Here is a 13,216-nt window from a genome sequence, read left to right on the forward strand (position 1 = left end):
CAGGATCAGGCCTGGACTGAAGGCGGCACTAAACCGCTGAGCCACCAGGGCTGCCCTGGGCTTTGTTTTGAATATGTCGGCTTCCAAAAGTATTTTGGTGGAAGGATGGGGAAGGGAAGGGAGAGGGCAGTTTTCAGAAAGTTGTTTCCTGGCTGGACGGAGAAAACAACAGATAACTCATAACTAAATATTCCCTCACACAGAGCCCACTGGTAGGTAAATACAATGGATGTGAGTGTCTTTTATTAAACTGTCCTCCCCTTCTTTGATTTGCCATTTGGAAGGAAGCTACAGCTTGCTTTTTAAAAAACATTGAATGTAATAAGTAATACCTTGACTTACAGACAAGTTTGATTCAATATTATTTTTCCTTTCCCCCTGGAGACATTTTAAGCAAAGGCCCTTAGTAAAGAGGCAACTGATGTTTGCTTTATTTGCCTGTCCTCTCAAAACACAAGTACTCCTATGTGAAATGCCACCTGGAAACAGTGGCCATGGCCCATAAATTTAATTACTAACCTTTAATTCATAGATGGCAAAATCAGTTCTTGAAGCATCTAAGCTAATCAGGCTTCCCTGACAATGCCAATCAATCGTGCAGCAGTCTACCTTTGGCTTAATTACTCCTGCACTCCATTACATTTTCGAAATGTCAAGAATCCTCTTCTGGAAAAAGCAATAAATCATTCCTACATGGTTTAGTAGAGAGCCTGTTGTTCCCTCACACCTGACCTTGGCGGCATGAAGTCGAAATTGATCATTTACTGCAGTGGTACAACATTACAAAAAAGGAGATTCAACAGGAACTAGAGCACACAGAAAAGAGGGAGGCTTTGCAGCACATCGTCTCTTCAGCTGAAATGAACCAGGTGCTGTCAGATGCTGTTGTTAAGGGCTTGCATGTCCACAATAGCATTTTCTGAAGCAGAAGAGCTCCCAGGCTTCTTACGCTTCTGAATTTCTGTGATCTCGAACAGTGTAAAACCACCATCTCATCAGACATCCAGTTACTCTCCTGCTGTAGATTCAGATCCAAAAATGACTGCTTCTCCTCCTGATATTTTTCTCTGGACTAAAAAATACATTCTCAAATACTTCTCAGAAAATTGGAAGAAAAGAGTAAAACAAAAGGAGATTCAACGTTGAGATTAAGTAGCAGATTTAGAGTTGGATCTGGGTTTGAATCCTGCTTGCACCTCTCACTTTCTGCATGCGGCTGGGCAAGTTCACTTAACCTTAGTAAGCCTCATTTGTTCTTTTGGTGCCTTGGGTGTAATTATAGGCTAATGCCTCTAGAGCAGTGGTTCTCACCAGGGGCGATTTTGCCCACCCACTCCTGGGAGCAGGGGTGGAGAGCATTTTGCAATATCTGGACACTTTTTGATTGTCACAATTGGAGGATGGAGTGCATCAAATAGGTAAAGGCCAGGGCTGATGCTAACCATTTTACAATGCACTGGATAGCCCTCTTTATAAGGAATCATCCAGCCCAAAATATTAAAAAATGTAGTAGTTGAAACACCCTGCTCTAGAGCAATTGGCACAGCTCTTGACACATAGGATATATCCAGTGAATCATTACTGTCATTATTTTGGTTTGTTTGGAAAATTTCTTTGTTTTTAAGATTTTATTTATATATTCATGATAGACACAGAGAGAGAGGCAGAAACAGGCAGAGGGAGAAGCAGGCTCCATGAAGGGAGCCTGACGTGGAACTCGATCCCAGGACCCCAGGATCACACCCTGGGCCGAAGGCAGGCACTTAAACCGCTGAGCCACCCGGGCTGCCCTATTTTGGTTTGTTTGAATTAAGTAAAGCTGTTCTCATCACAAATTCAAATTTCCTCTTCTGTCTCCTTAGCCAATTGCTACATAATCATTAAATGCAAGACATATTTTACCTGTAGCTAATATTGGAATTATTTTCTTAATAAATATAAGCAGACGTTTTCTTCCTACTAGCATTTAATTTCTTTGAATGATCTCTTCTCAAAATAGTGATTTCTTCTCAGTTGTAAAATGGTTCACCATGAATGAATATGTGAATCAGCTTTTAAAAAATCTCCTTTAGTGTTTGAGGGTAAAATTTTCTTTTTTTTTTTTCTTTTACTTAAAGATTTTATTTATTCATGAAAGACACAGAGAGAGAGAGACAGAGACATAGGCAGAGGGAGAAGCAGGCTCCATGCTGGAAGCCTGATGTGGGACTTGATCCAGGGACTCTAGGATCACACCCTGAGCCAAAGGCAGACAAACGCTCAACCACTGAGCCACGCAGGCGTGCCTAAATTTTTATTCAATACAGAATCTTGGAGATACATCACAGGATGATAAAAATCTTAGATGTCATCGAGTCTACTCTGACACATAGAGCAGAACCCAGTTGGCTTTAAAATAATTATTATGTCATTAATAGTAGGCCATTAGCTCTATTCATTGACTTCTTAGGCTAGTGGTTCTATACTTAGTTTACAATCTAGAAAGGCCAGAGTTTCCCTGGGTTCCCCTGTTCAGTGTGCCTTACCTTGTCACTGACAGTAACCCTCGCTGGGCTACTGTGCAGGTCCTCATTCGCCAGGCTTCTTTTGCCCTGCCCTGTATTGTAGGAGTCTGCCTCTGCAAATTACATTCCTCAGGCTCCGTTGCCTACTGGCCTCTGGTTCTATGAGCCCATGTCAGGCACTGACAAGAAAGGAAATAGGAGAAAGGCGGATGCCAGGGTGCCTCTTTCTCTCTCTCTGCAGCAGAAATTATCTCCTCCATCATCCCTCCTCTAGCTAGGTTGGTTCCTGCATCCTGGGAACAAGCAGCCCTTTGCCTTGTCCATCATCCTTAGGGTGAGTAGATGCTTCCATTCTTCCTAATCCCTGAGTTGTCTCACTATCCCATTTTCAGATCTTCTTACCTCGTTTTTTTGCCAATATCTTTCTTATAAACTAATTTGTACATGTCAGAGTCCTTCTTTGTGCTCCTATCATTTAAGTGCATTCAGACCTGCTATGAGGAAGAAAGTAAAGAAGCAAGTAAAAAAAGATAGCTGAAATCAAGATTAAAAATGAGTATCATATGATCTGCATCAGATATAGAAAATGTAAGTACAGCCCATGCGTGCTGAACATAGTAGGAAGGGGTGGAAGGACCAAGTAAACATTAAATATCCATGAAGCACCAAATAGTCACTCTCAAGAAACATGAGCCTATGGAAGCTCTCAAATGCCATGATGTCTTTAGTTGGCCAACCATCAGTGACACCAATTTTGGCCCCTCATCTCCTCTATCCAAGAAGCTAAAAAAAGTGTTGGTTAAATTTTGAAAACCCAATCTGTGTGATCCCAAGTCAACATCTTGTTTCAGCTAATTCTAGAACACTCTAAACTAGCTTTTCAAAGCACGGTTTGCAAATGCCTTAAGTGGTTTTCCTGGAGGCAGAGCCTAAGATGGGGTTGTTCAAGGCAGTGCTCTGTGAAGAAAACCTTTAAGGAAGAATAGGAAGCAGGATAGGATAAAGATGTGGTTTTAGGTAAAGTCTAGCTTCAGCCTCATCCCTGAAGCAGAAATGGCAATCCAGGGTCTCTCCCATCTTTTGGCAAGGGGGCTAGGCTTTTGCCTCTCCATCCTGTGAGTCACTGGGTACTAACTTCAGAGAATGGGGATACATAAACAATAGCCAAGGGACAATCTTACAGAGACCTTAACAGTAGAACAGATAACCAGTAGGGAATGGACACACTGAAATTGGTAAAAAGGAATCCCAGGAGATCCCCTGGAGAGATCCATAGCACTGACATCGTCTTTGAGCGTGTTGGAAAGACAGTTGCAGGACCCATCCTAGACTTTCTAGATGAGGATCTGAATTTAACCAAGACCCCCCCCCGCAAGTGTTTACATGCTGAGGATTGCAAAGCTACAGTCTAAAGAAGTTTATAGTGTGCGTATGTGAAAGTCTTCAATATCACAACCAACTCAATAAACATTTGTATCAGAAAGGTTAGATTCCTGTTATTCTAGTATTTGGTAAACCACAACTACAGTGTTCCCTTCAACAAAATGGGTAAGAAGGGAACAAATGTTGCCCTAAAAACTACAAATAGGAAAACAAGAAGCAGATGACTCGTTGTAACAGCCCATGGCTAATCTCTGCAGTTTTCTAGAGTTAGAAAGTCTCCAGGTGCTCCCTGGACCATATCAGTAGGACCTGCCATGTGCCAGCAAAACACATGCTTTCCAGGGCCTGGCTCTGGCCTGGTTTTGGAGCAGCCGTGGATGAGCTTCACAAATATTTGTATCCATTTTATTGGAGGCACTGCTCCCTGTGACATGGGGCCAACTGAAAGCTACCAAATGCCCTGGAAAGAGAGATGCAATTTAGAGTTGTGATCTGTAAAATTTTACAGATAAAGCAGGTGGCCAATATTTTGGATCATAGTGTCTGTGAAGTCTAACTTGGGGATTTAGAATGACTGTACTAAAAGATATGAATTCATAAGTCCTCAGTATTTCTTACCAGGCCTTCATACTTTAGTAAGAGTTTAGCAGAAAGAGTAACTGTATTATTCTTACCTCCTGATCACCCAGAAAATTTTCATACTTCATTTAGTAATATTACTTTATTCTCTGCTTCTTGAAAACGAGGTATGCACATGGGAGAGAGGTTAAAAGTATTCACCTATTTCTCATCTCCTTCCTGGGCACATGGTGGGGAGATTATACTTTCCAAAACCATTTGATTTAGATGGAGCCCTAGAGTTAATTCTAGCCAATGGAATGTGAGTGGAAGTAATATATACAACTTTCAGGTTGAAGCATTTAAGAATTTGTGTGATAATCCACATTCCTTTTTTTCACTAATGTAGTGACCTAAAGCCTCCTGTGATATGGAGGTGGTTCAAGTTGAAGAGACAGTCTGGTCATCTAGTTCCCTGGACAGAGGGAAGCCCCACTTAGCCGCACTTGACTTCACATGAGCTTTGTTTGCTGAACCTCTGAGACTTCAGAGTTGATCTGTTGTATAATCTTGTAGTTACCTAGCCCAATTAATAGACTATAAGCAGTCAGTATCATGTAAGTTTTGGGACTAAAATATTAAGATAGTCTAAGAGCCTTGGATTTGGAGTCAGTAGACCCAGGTTCAAATCTTGGCTTGAACACTTACTAGATGTGTGACATTGGGAAAATAAATAACCACCTCTGGTCTTAAGTAATATTAGACTGAGCTACATTAACTCTAAGATCCCTTTTTCCCGATATCAGCATTCTCTAATTCTTTGAAACCCCCATATCATATTTTCTCCTGTTAAATGCTCCTCTCCTACCCATACCCCACTTCCTTAGGAAATGATAGTCATGTTTATCAAGTAGACATACTATGCAAATCCTACAAAGATAATCTTTATAAAGAGTCATGGAATCAGTTCATACCTATAAAAATACAGTATTTTTTATGAAGAAGGTTCTCTCAGTACATAAGCTCTATATATAAGGCCATTCCTTATATTTGCTTGATTTATTCATCTGTCTGATTCATAACAGTGTCTTTCAAAACGCCATCATTATCACATTTAGGGGCTGCCCCCAAAGAATCAGTCATATGAAACAGAACTGCTTTTGCTACCACAAAATAGATGAGTTTCCATCTGGATTTAACCACAGTCCAGTCTCCAACTGGAATACTGGAGACCAATACAGATTGTAGCTGAGAAATTTATTCTTTCTGGAATTGTAGGAGTCACATTGAGCTCTTTGGGCTGTAGGTTGCCACTTAGTAAATTACTTGCATGTAGATTTATTTGGGGGCTTTCACGCTTCTACAAATCCTTTTGTGTCCAAGGCACAATGCTGTTACTGTGACATCCAGTCCTTCCCTCCATAGGTACATTCATTGCCTTTCCTTTCTTCTCTTGCCTTTGACATGTCAGATTTTATGCTACAGGCTTGGATTGCAGTGGACAGTAGTAGTACTTTCTGCATTAAATAAAAAAGACACAAACTCTTAGTTTGAAGTGGAAAAACCCAGCATATTATAAGCTTTTAAAACACTCAGATCTGAATATTGATCTGAGGGAAAATATTAGGGGACTGCAGTAAGGGGAGGGAGAAAATTAGAGTGTGAAGGGAATTATTGCATAGGAATACATACATTGATTATTTCAGACAGCGCCTCGTTCCGGAAATGAATATATCCTCCCTACTTGGGTCACCTTTTCAGAGCTCTTCTGAATTCAGGATGGATTTTCTATCTCACTGCCTGTCTGCTTATGATTTGTCCTCTCTGGGGCTGTTCCAGTGGCTGCCCCACCCCCGCTGCTCCTAGATGAATTGTGCTGGCCCTACTGTGTGTTAGCCACTTCAGAGGGAAAGTCCTTTTGTCCCAACCTTCTTGGGCTTCACAGCTCTAATGCATATTTAAGAGCACCAGAGAACAAAACACTTCCATCTACAAGAAAATGCAGCAGCAACAGCTCTCTTCCTATAGGGCAGACAGAAAATAGATTTTTTTCCCCTCATTTTTTCACAGTGCGTGAAAGTCTGTGAGGACAGACTTTAAAGTGAGACTGCACAAAATATGGGTCGAGTGTTTGGCGGTGGTGTGTGTTGTGGGGGGCGCGCTTATTTGTTTGCATTTGGTCCTTTCATTTCTGTATTTCAAAATTGGATTGGATTGGAAACCTAGCTGTTTCTATGTTGTTCATCCTCCACTGTAGATACATAATAATTATAACTGCTCTTGTAACATGGAACATTTGTCCTATTCACTCATACTGAAAGGAACATCGCTCAAGTTTAGCTGTATGTTTTGCAGGAATTTATTCTCCCCTATTACAGAATTCCGAATTCGATTGAAATCTTTAGAACCAAAGTTTGACCTTATTTTTGTTCTTTGGCTTCAAGCACACTTGTGCCCTGATCTCTTCTTTTCCCATACTCAGCTGACTTGGAAATTATTTTTCTATCTCTACTGCTTCCTCCCACTGTGTATCCCCTATGATGAGTTAGCTGCTTTACCTCTCTTTCTGCGGAGGACACTCTCAGCTTCTCTTTGAAATAAATGATTTTGTTCTGCCCTCCCTCTTGTGTAAACTTTTTACCAAATTCTTTATTTGTCTTTACCTTTTTCTTCCCAATTTCAATCACAATCCAAATTAATTCTACTTTCTTTCTACCCCACTGGCAGTTGTCAAGAATGACAGTAGAACGTGGAGAAACAAAATATTTGACTTACTTTTTGGCTAAGAAAATAAAATGTATGTTTCCTGGGAAAATGGCATTCTTCCCATGCCTTGGTAGCATCAGGGAAGGTAAATGTCATTCCTGGAAACAGTACTCACCAGGATTTTATTTTTGATAACATTTTGCTGATTTCACTTGATGGAAAACTAAAAATAGGGGCATCCTGGGCGGCTCAGCGGTTTAGCACCACCTTCAGCTCAGGGAGTGATCCTGAAGACCTAGGACCGAGTCCCACGTTGGGCTCCCTGTATGGAGCCTGCTTCTCCCTCTGCCTGTGTCTCTGTCTCTCTCTCTGTTTCTCATGAATAAATAAAATCTTTAAAAAAAAGAAAAGAAAATTAAAGATAGCCAAAAATGTTTGATAATTCTCCAATCTAGAGGGAGATGGGTTGGGCTCTGTGATTCCTCTCCTCTCCCTCGAGCCTGGCTGGGCTCTGTGACTGCTTAGGCCAAGAGAAGTTGGTGAGAGTTTGGCTGTACCTGTTGTCTGAGAGCCCAGTGCTGAAGAGACCTGTAGCTCTACCTTTTCTCTTACAACACTCACTCTTGGAGCCTACAGTCACCATGAAATAATCCAACTCACCTTGAGCGTGCTGGAGAAGCCATGTGGAGGAGTTCCTTGCAATGTCCCAGCTAAGTTCAGCCTTCCAGCCAGGGCTCCCGGCACACAGAATAAGGCCATCGTGAACCTCCAGCCCATCTGCCAGCCAGTATCACCACCAAGTGATCTTGGTCAACACCACAGAGAGCAGAAGAACCATCCTGTCAAACCATATCCAAATTCCTGACCCATAGAATTCTGGAATATAATAAAATGGTTGTTGTCTTGAGACACTATGTTTTGGAGTGATTTGTTATATAGCGGTTATTTGTTAATAAATGGAACATTTTTAATGTTGCCAGAATTTACCATGGGCTGGTGGATCTCAAGAGATCCTCAGAAAAAACATAGTTCCTCCCTTGGGCCAAGCTGGGGCCAGAGAAGCAGCTGACCATACCTCTTCCTGGTTGCTTGAGCCAAAGGATAACATCCTTCTTAGCCTGAAGCTACTCTACATAATTTGAACTCAACCCATAAATTTAATATGTAAGAAATTTAACTGTCTTTATTTTTCCCAAACAACTTCTGCTTTAAGCTTTTCCTCCATTTACATGTGTCATCAGAGAATCTTTCCCTTTTTCTGGAATCAGCGAACTACAGTCTATGGGCCGCCTGTTGTTGTATTTCCTGCAAGCTTAGGAGGTTTTTAAAAGTATTTTTAAAGAGTTGTTTTAGAAAAGAAACAAGACTTGGCAATGGAGACAAAACATGGCCTACAAAATCTAAACTATTTGGCATCTGACCCTTTACAGAAAAAGATTGCCACTCCTTGGTAAAGACAGGGGTTGGGGTAGTGTATAAACTCCAGGTGTTATGGTTGTAGCCTCTGACATATTTACCTTTCCACTTAGATAACAGACATCAGCTGATGTACAACTTACTCTTATTGCATTTAGAAGTTTCTTTTGGGTCTTGCAATTCTCCCTGCTATTGCTGCAATCATTTTTGCTACTCCTGCTCCACAATAGGGAAACTCTCTGGGTATCATTCAAAGCTCTCTGTCCCTTCAGTCCTTCTTGGGCTCACAGGTATTTATAGAAACTCCATGCAGCAACATCAAATACTCATAACCTAGACACTGCATTTCTTCTCTACGATATGCTGCTAATACAACATCCTGGTTGGGAAAGGACATACATTTGCTCACACATCCCCTGATCCTATCTGCCAGTCCTGCTTTCCCTCTTTGGGACTCAACCTGGACAAGAAAGGGAAGAGGTCCAGGATGCATTCATTATTTATTGAGTTTTTACCAAATGGCAGGCACTGTGCTAGGCTATTTAGATACACAGTGAACAAAACAAAAAATCCCTTGTCATTCTGAAAAGACAGGCAGACAATAAATAATAGCAAAAAAAGATTAAGTAAATTATCTATATTCTAAAAATATATAGTAAATTATATACTAAAAGTACAATAGAAAAAGAACAAAATACAGTAAGAGCAATAGATTGGGAATGCAGGGTCTCAAGCAGACCTATTGAGGATGTGATATTTTAATAAGAACCTGAAGGAGGTGAGCCATGTAGTTATCAGGGAGAAGAATATTCCAATGTACCCAAGACAGTAGCATGCCTGACATATTTATGATGCAACAGGAGAAAAGCTGGTGTAAATAGAAAGGACTGTGGTCAGAAGGGGACTAGGATATGTATGTAGAGTCTTGTAATCCTTGCAAAGGTCTTTTTGGCTTTGACTGAGAGTACCACAGGGAGCCTTTGCAGGGTTGTGCACAGAGGAATTGGCCTGATAGGACATAGGCTACAACAGGAAACACTTTGTTCTACTGAAAGCAGATTGGCCTAGGGCAGATGAGGGGCAAGAGCAGAAGCAGGTGCACCTGTTGGGAAAAGCTATCACAATAATCTAAGCAAGACATCATGATTGCTGACGTAAGGTGAAAACAATGGACATGATAGGATGTGCCAAGACCTGCCATTTCCAAGTTTTCAGCTTTTCCCCTTCAAAGATTTTTTAACTTTAGCACAAAATTATTTTATGAACTGGAGGTTTAAAAATCTTCTCTTCGGGATGCCTGGATGGCTCAGTGGTTGAGTGTCTGCCTTCGGCCCAGGGTGTGATCCTGGAGTCATAGGATTGAGTCCCACATCGGGCTCCCTGCATGGAGACTGCTTCTCTCTCTGCCTATGTCTCTGCCTCTCTCTCTCTCTCTCTCTCTCTCTCTCTGTATCTCATGAATAAATAAATAAAATCTTAAGAGAAAAAGAAAACCTATTTAAAAAAAAATAGTCTTCTTTTCAATGATCACGTGGTCTCTCAAATCTGTGGACTGGGCCCTGAATTGTTGACCTCTCCCTAAAGACCCAGGCTTTTAAATGTCAAAACCTGGAAGGAACCACCTTTTTCTCTGCCATCCAGGGAACATGTCCCTTCCCTGCATCAATGAGCCCCAAGTGGCCTCACTTCACCTTGATATATGAAAGAAAGCAAGGACAAAAGCAAAGCAGGAAAGGTGGGGGGGGGGAAGTCATCAATTACTCTTTCAGAAATATCATCACTCCACTCTTGTTTTGCTACATCACAAATAGAGATGACTGTTTCAAGTCATAGTTAGTGTGAGAGAACATATGTCATGAAATAATGTCACTTTCATGGAGCTACTGGTCCCTGGCGATCTTTAGTTGACCACGTGGTAACTTGTGACAATTTAGGCAGGAGAGAACCTATCAGAACTGGGTCAATAAATTTATGCTGGTTCAGTCTTTGGATCCAGAGTTAGCAGCAAGTATAGGTTAACCAACCTCTCCATGATTTCTACCTTTTTTTTTTTATCCCAAAGTCCCATTCTCTCTTCCATATCCTTCTAATGGTCATTTTTTTTCAGAATTGAAATATAATTGACATACAGCTTTACAATAGTTTCAGGTGTACAATATAATGATTCAACAATCTGTACATTACTCGGTGCTCATCATGATAAATGTATTCTTTAATCTCCTTCACCTGTTTCACCCATTCCCCCCATCTGCCTCCCATCTGGCAACCACAGTTTGTTCTCTTTAAGAGTCTGGGTTTTTTGTTTATTTGTTTGTTTGCTTGCTTGTTTGTTTTGTTTCTTAAATTTCACACTTGGGTGAAATCATGTAGTATTTGCCGTTCTCTCTTTGACTTGTTTCACTCAGCATTATACTCTCTAGTCCAACTATGTTGTTGCAAATGACAAGATTTCATTCCTTTTATGGCTCAATAATATTCCTCTGTGTGTGTGTGTGTGTGTGTGTGTGTGTGTGTGTTTAAATATGTACTCACATCTTTTTTATCCATTCCTCTATGGATAAACACTTGGATTGCTTCCATATGGTGGCTATGGTAAATAATGCCACAGTAAACATTGGGATGCATATATCCTTTTGAATTGTTGTTTTCATTTACTTTGGGTAAATATCCAGTAGTGGAATTACTGGATCATATGGTAATTCTATTTTTCATTTTTGAGGAAACTTAATACTGTTTTCCATAGTGGCTATACCAGTTTGCACTCCTACAAGCAATGCAGTTGATTCTTAACTTCTTAAGTACCCTATGAGCCAAAAATCTGCTCAGTACTTAGAGTCATCTGCCCAAGGTCACATGGACATTAAACAACAGATGCAGGCTTCCAGGCAAGGCTCTCTGACTCAGAGTCTGTACTTTCAGGCACTAGGAATGCTGTTTCCCATTATAACTAGCAGTTTGACTCTGGTGGGCCTAAGTGTGATCGTCTTGTTTTTATGTTCTTTGGAGCTGACTTCATGAGTGCATGTCTTTCACCAAATTTATAAAGTATTGGGCCATTATTTCTTCAGATGTTTTTGTCTGCTTTATTCTCTTACCCCTCTCCTTCAGGGATTCCAATTATAAACATGTGATTTCCTTAGATATTGTATTACAGATCCCTGAGAGTCTGCTCACTTTTTAAAGTTCTTGGATTGGATACTGTCTATCTGTCTTCACACTGGCTGTTTTGTCATCTTCAATCTGTGTTAAGACCATCCAATGAATATTCTATTTTTTAGATGCCATATTGTTCAGTTCTAGAATTTCTATTTGGTCTTTTTTTATAGTTGTTTTTTTGTTATTTTGCTACTGAGATTTCCTATCTTTTTTTTATCTTAGCATAACTTTCCTTTGTGTCCTCAAACATAGTTATAAGAGGTGCTTTAAAATATGCTATTTCCAATACCTGTTCATCTCCAGTTTGATCTTGATACTCTTTTTTCTTGAATATAGGTCACATTTTCCTATTTTTTCATATTACAATAAAATCTGATTGTATCCTAGGCACTGGGGTTAATACATTAAAGCATCTCTGGATTCTGTTAGTTTCCTTTGAAAAATATTGATTATTTTTGTAAACAGGAAGTTAATTTGCTGAACTCAAACTGCAGACATTTTCTCCTTTGCCATCAGGAGCAACTGCAATCTTTGCAGTTCTTTTAGCCTTAGCTAGATTGCCTAGAGTCTTCTCTAGTCTTCATGCATATATGACTTGGAGGTTAGCCACAGATTGGGACAGTTTACACACCAGATTTGGGACCCCCTCTCTGTATCTCTCTCCCTCCTTTATCTTCCTTCCCTTTTCTTCTTTCACTCTCTCTTTCCTTACTTTCCAGCTGCTGTGTATAACCTGAACTCTGACATGTGGTTATTAAGCCAGTACATTGCAGAATTTTCTGAGTTTGAGTCAACCCACATAGCACAGTTGGGATTGCTTTCTGGCTAAAGCCATTAAAAAATGGGAAACTGACCACCTGTCACTCCTTTTTTGTCCTGTCACCTCCCCTACAGTATCTACCTTCCTCTGGTTGTTCTCCTATGTCTTTTGATGTTAGTTTTTTGTTTTGTGTTGTTTTGCTTTGCTTTGCTTTGCTTTGTTTTTGGTTTGCCCTGAGTTGATAGTCCTCTCCATTAGAAGAACAGAACCTTCCCACTCCTTTTTAAGTCTTAAGTTACCCAACTCTTCCATTTGTTGAAGAGCCTATTGTGGGGCTTTATTTTGTTCATCTCTATTTTGATTCCAAGAGTTTTGCTACTTAGTGTGTGATTCTTAGCAGATTTACTAGCTGGCTTCACCTGGGAACTTATTAGAAATGGAGAATCTCCAAGATCCCCTGAACCAGAATCCGCATGAGAACAATATCCCATGTGATTCATATGCACATTAAAATTGATAAGTACTGCCATAAAGCACACTGAGGGCCACATCATGGGCAAATGGCAAATGCTAATTAAAAGAGCAAATAAATTCTTCAGTCTAACATTTACCACTAAGTGGGGGTATATTTGCAATGAGAAATCATTTTCCTCTCAGTTTTTAATGTTAACATCTGTTTTTTTCTGTATTTCATCCTAAGAAAATGCTACTTAAGCTGGTGGGAGATTTGCTT

The 13,216-nt window shown here is 40.3% G+C and overlaps 1 long non-coding RNA gene across 2 annotated transcripts; it reads right to left on the reverse strand.

Moving 5' to 3' along the window:
• Positions 1-4,593: 4,593 nt before the first annotated feature.
• On the reverse strand, positions 4,594-8,246 carry LOC112666039 (uncharacterized). Of its 2 annotated transcripts, XR_007404325.1 has the most exons (4): positions 8,139-8,246; positions 7,812-8,027; positions 7,327-7,544; positions 4,594-5,962 (listed from the first exon to the last, which is right to left on the reverse strand). It is a non-coding gene; the product is annotated as an uncharacterized LOC112666039 (long non-coding RNA). The 2 variants fall into 2 exon arrangements; XR_007404324.1 differs by having other exon boundaries at positions 7,812-8,198.
• Between the last annotated feature and the right edge of the window lie 4,970 nt (positions 8,247-13,216).

Source organism: Canis lupus, chromosome 20 (assembly GCF_003254725.2).
Source record: "Canis lupus dingo isolate Sandy chromosome 20, ASM325472v2, whole genome shotgun sequence".
NCBI classification, from domain to species: domain Eukaryota; kingdom Metazoa; phylum Chordata; class Mammalia; order Carnivora; family Canidae; genus Canis; species Canis lupus.